Below are 5002 nucleotides of genomic sequence, written 5' to 3' on the forward strand. Positions count from 1 at the left end.
GCGGGGCACCCTGAGGCCCCTTCACCGCCTCCTGCTCCCTCTGCAGACCTTGACAGGTTCTGGAAACGTCTCGGAGAGGAGAGCCTGACTGGGCTCTTGGGCATCAGGCTGAGCCTGGTGGACATGCCCTGGCTGGGACCAGGGGGGGCAGCACCCCCGGCCTCCATTCCATGGCTTGGGGCCATTCCAGGCCTGTTCTTAAAGAGTGAGGGGCGGGTGGGCGCAGACAGAGCGGCAGCCAGACCGGTCCAGGGTGACTTGGAGGCGGGCAGGGCAAGCGCGCGCGGGGACACTTAAACCTTGGGGGGCCCAGCCCCACGCACCCAGCAACGGTGGTTGAGGCCTGAGTCTGGGGTCCAGGACCAGGGACGAGGCCTGGGATGTGGAACAAGAGACGGGGTCGGCCGTTGTGGCTGCAGACGTGGCGCACTCAGGGCTGGGACGGGCTTCGGGACTGCAGGGTCTGATCACCAGGCATCAGAACGAGCATCCGGGGGAGGATGGTCACCCGAGGACGGCCTCCTCAGTCTGCTGGGCACGAAGCCTGGCGTCCGGGCCCAGCTCTCCGTTCACGGACTCGGCAGAGGCCTTGCCCCTTGGGCCTTGGTGTCCTTGCTTATGAACAGGCCCCAAAAAGGACCCTTTGGGCCCCGCACACCAGGAGGTTGATGTGTCCACTCACAAGGCCAGGGAGCAGCACGAATGCACCGGCAGACATCCGTGCTCGGGCCACCTTCCCCGTGCCCCCAACAAGACCACCTTCCCAGCCCCCTCACCTGTCGGCTCCGGGCCTTTCTCCTGATGGACTCTGTGCTCCCTGAAGGGGGTGGTCCTCGGCCCCCAGCACAGCCCAGACAGGAGGCCAGTGGTCAGAGCGAAGCTGGGGAGAGGCCGGCGGTCAGGAAACAGGCTGCGGGCCTGACAGGAAGAGGCCTGTCTCCTCGAGCAGCAAGTGGGGGCCGAGGCTGGGGCCAAGGAGAGGAGATGGGGTCCCCGCAGAGGGCCGCCGGCCCCGCACTGCCATCTCGCAGGGTCTGTCCGGGCACATGTAGGGTGTCCAGACTGCAGGTGGGGGCAGAGGTCAAGAGGGCCGGGTTCCGTGCCACGGTCACCCTGCCTTCAACAGCAGGCTGAACTCTGAGGGCCCCCAGTCCCCTGTAGCCAGAGCACCCTGTCCACCCCCCCCCCCCGCCCCCAGTAGGCTTTGCAACACATGCCTGATGGGCGGCCAGCGCTCGGCCTGCCGCCTGTGCCCCCGGCAGGCTAAGCAGGAACCCTGCCCATTCGTCCTGGAAGGGCCGCGGGCTCTTCCTTCTGCCAGAGCCTCATGTTTTCTGGCTTGCTGTGTCCAAGCCTGGCCCTGGCTCCAGCCTCCTGAGGGGCCAAGCCCGAGGGGAGGCCTTCTTCTCCAGGAACCCTCCGAGCTCTCTGCCGTGCCGTGGGTGTGAGGGCCCGGCCAGTCCAGTGCACTGGGCGGCGCGCCGTGCTGGGCTGGGATGAAGGGAACAGACCCCGAGGGGGGGTCCTGTCCTTCTGGTCCAGCTGGCTCCTGCATGTCAGGCGTGTGGACCTCACCGCTGCAGACAAGCCCACTCCTGTCCTGGGGCCTTCAGTTTATGGGGACGCCTCCCCGCCCCCAGAGCTGGAGGAACAGGTGGGCCGGGGGTGTGGATGGTGGTGGGCACAGGGTCCCCGCTCCTTCCCGGGCCTCCTGGGGACAGGATGGCGGCTCCTCCTTCTCTGAGAGCAGGGCCGTGGGCCCGAAGGTGGGAGAGGCAGGGCCGGGCCTGGCTCCCAACAAGCCCATCTGGTTTTCTTCTCTGGCTGGGCTCCAGGGAACCAGGCCTGTCCCAACCCAACCCGGAAGCTTCCTTCCAGGACACCCTGGGGGCCGGGCCAGGCCCCACCCACCGGCCCCAGCAGGAGGAGGAGCTGCGTGGCAAGGGGAGCACTGGGCCCACTCACGACCCCCGACACAGAGCCAGGCTGTCGCAGGAGAGGGCCGGCGGTGGCCCCAGCAGACCTGCCAACACAAGCCACCCACGGAGGCGGCCAGGTCGGAGGTCACGGTCTGCGCCGGGTTCCCCGGCTGCCAGGCTCTGCCCTGACGTGGGCCCGACGCGGACACTGGCCAGCTCCTGCCCAGGGCCTGGGTCTGGAGGTCCCTCGGGGCTCTGTGCAGGGCTGCCACCAATACCCTTGGAGGCCCCAGTGCCCAGGAATTAGGGTGCTCCCCACGCACCAGCACGGTGTAATTCAGAATGAAAACAGCGCTAAGCTGGGAAGTACGGTTCTGCTCTCTCCCGTGGAGACTCCTTGGATGCCGGTTTGGAAATAACAAATACCAAATCCTTTCTAAATATGTCACTGGAGGCCTGGCCCAGCTATGGGCAACCCCCCGCGCCCGCCCTTCACCTACTCCTGGCCGCCTGCCGCCTTAATCCGCCCCGGAGAAAAGCTGCCGCGAGCACAGCCGCATGTGCTTCTCTCCAGGAAGCCGGAGGCCGCTCCAGGCCCGGTGGCTTCAGGGCGCAGCGTCCTCCTGGACTGGAGAGGCAGCCCCGGAAGGTCCCGCCCTATCCTGGCTCGGCACTGCGAGGAAGATGCTTTCCTCGAGTGTCCTGCTTGGGCTCAGCAGCCCCCCGAGCCAGAACTGGGCCACCCACCCACCCACCCTGCACCAGGAAGGCAAGGGCCAGGCCCCCCGGGAAAGAGGCGACCCTCCCAGGCAAGCGGGAGCAGCACTCGGTTGCGGTCAGCCTCAAGGTCGCACGTCCCTTCAGCAGCCTGTCCTGGAGGTGGACGGCAGTCTGCACCGTGCACTCCCCGTGCGGGGCAGGTCCCTGGTCCTCCGCGCGGCGTGCGAAGCCCACCTACGGGGTGGGGGCAGGGTCCCGGGCAGCGCCAGGCCTCTTTCAACCAGCCCCTCCTGTTGCATCGGGCGCACTGAGGCCCAGAGAGGTCAGCCCTGCCTGAGGACACAGAGCCACGGGGGAAACCCGGCCTAGGGAGGCAATAAATGGCTCTCCCCACCCGGCCACCACTGGCTGAGGTCCTGTGGTGTCGACCACTGAGCTGGGGGCTACCTACAGGCAGGGACAGGGCAGGGCACCCAGCAGGGGACACCCTGAGTGACAACCAGAGAGGGAGGCCTGGAGGTCCAGACCGTGGGCAGTCACCACAGTGCCCGGCTCTGGCCACTTGCTAATGAAGGAACCATCTGGACGGAGGAGGGCCAGCCCGGAGGGCAGGACGGTATTTGAACCAGATGGTGGTCCACAGGAGGCTTCCAGTGAGCGGGCCCAGCCTGCCCCGGGCCCCACCAGCGCCCTGCCAGCCGGAGTTCGGAGGAGCATGCTGGCCACTGCAAAGGGAGAGACCCCAGCCCCCGCCTCTCCCCTCAGACCTGCTCCCGTCACCTGGCCCAGATTCTGCTTCTGGAAATACACTCCCAATTAAATAGAAAGCCCAGAGAGAAAACGGGGGTTACACAACACCTCGTTACCAGCGGCTCCCAGGGGCCCAGCGACCAGGCCTGTCCCTGCTGCCGCCCGCCGCCCCCCTGGCCCTGGCTTCCCAGGCGACGATGGCCTCCCTGCCGGCTGGAAGGCACAAGGCGGGGCAGGGAGGCCATGGGGCGCCCGGGGCCCGGCACTCTCTGTCCTGGGAGGGTGATCTGGGGTAGCCTACGGGCCTCTTGTCTTCAGACGGGGGCGTCGTGCCCTCCCAGGGCTGGTGAAGCGACGGCAGGCACAGGTGACTTGCCTGCGGCCCGCTCGGGTTTCCAGGTGGCTCGCGCTGAGGGGGCGAGGAGCCAGAGGGGCGGCAGCCGCCCCAGCTCCATCCCGGCCCCCGGGGTGGGGGGCTCCCTGGGCCTGCTGACCCCCACGCTGCCCCGAGCCTCCCCCTGACGGCTGGGAACGGCCGTGTGCACCTGGGGCGGGCAGCCCAGACACAGGCTGAGCCAAGGGCTGGCCGCAGGCTCTGGGCAACAGGACCCTGCTGGACCTGGAGGTGTTTATGGCCCCTTGGCTGGGAGGAGCCCCGCCAGGGCCAGCTCCGCGGCTTCCGTGCTGGGCTTCGGCCGCATGAACGCGCCGTGGGCTCCCCTGGGTTTGCCTTCCCTTCACAGCGAGTGCGGCGAGTGTCAGGGCTGCAGAAGCCCGTCACGCGGCAGACAGCCGGGGCCCCTCCCATCTGGGGCCAGAGGGAACCCTGCGGACCCTGTAGCTGTACCCATGCCCCCGGCACCCTGATGCTCACACCAGGCGGGGTCCCTGTAGCCCTAGATGCGTGTGCAGAGGGGGCTGGGGGCAGGCAGGGCCGCGGTGGGAGAGGCGGGCATGAGCAGGGCCAAGGCAGGCAGGTGTCTCCACGGCGAGGGCAGGGCACCTGGGGGTCTGGGGGTGGCGTGCGCCGTGCTTGCCCGGTTCTATTCAGCCCTCCTTCCCATCGGGGTGGGGGGGCAGGGAGGTTGGGGGGAGCTGCGACACTGTGTCCCCCGGGGGGAAACTGCTTATTTGTTTAGGAAAATATGTTAACGGCCCTTTCAGGTCTGAAGGGAAAATCCCAGGCCAGAGACTGAGCCCCGAATCTGAACCAGTGGATGGTCCACCGGGGGGTCCCTTGCAGGAAGAGCTCGGCGCCGGCCCCGCGGGGCCTGTGGGGGCAGATGGGCCCGGAACCTGGACTGGGCGGTTTGGTGCGGGGTAAATCCTACCTGGGTTTCGTCTAATTTCTCTGGTGCTCGGAGGCTCTAGGCTTGTTCACTGTAGACCTTGGGTCTATTGAAACCCTTGGGTCTTAATCTTTCCCATTTTCCGCTTTTTGTTAGTCTTGGATCTTCTTCTGTGGCAGATGTGTGCCCCGTGTGTCCCTCGGCTCTCTCCAGAAAGACCCTCTCACGGGGGAGCCTGTGCGCACCCGAGTCAGCCATATCGTCCTTTGAGGACTCTTCTTGGGGTTTATGCTTAGAAAGTTCTTCTCAAATTCAAAACTGGCA

At 66.9% G+C, this 5002-nt stretch overlaps 1 pseudogene; it reads left to right on the forward strand.

Moving 5' to 3' along the window:
• Window positions 1–380: 380 nt before the first annotated feature.
• LOC116573700 lies at window positions 381–1161 on the forward strand (annotated as a pseudogene).
• Window positions 1162–5002: the final 3841 nt, after the last annotated feature.

The sequence above is a fragment of the Mustela erminea genome, chromosome 14, assembly GCF_009829155.1.
Source record: "Mustela erminea isolate mMusErm1 chromosome 14, mMusErm1.Pri, whole genome shotgun sequence".
In the NCBI taxonomy this organism is placed as follows: Eukaryota; Metazoa; Chordata; class Mammalia; order Carnivora; family Mustelidae; genus Mustela; species Mustela erminea.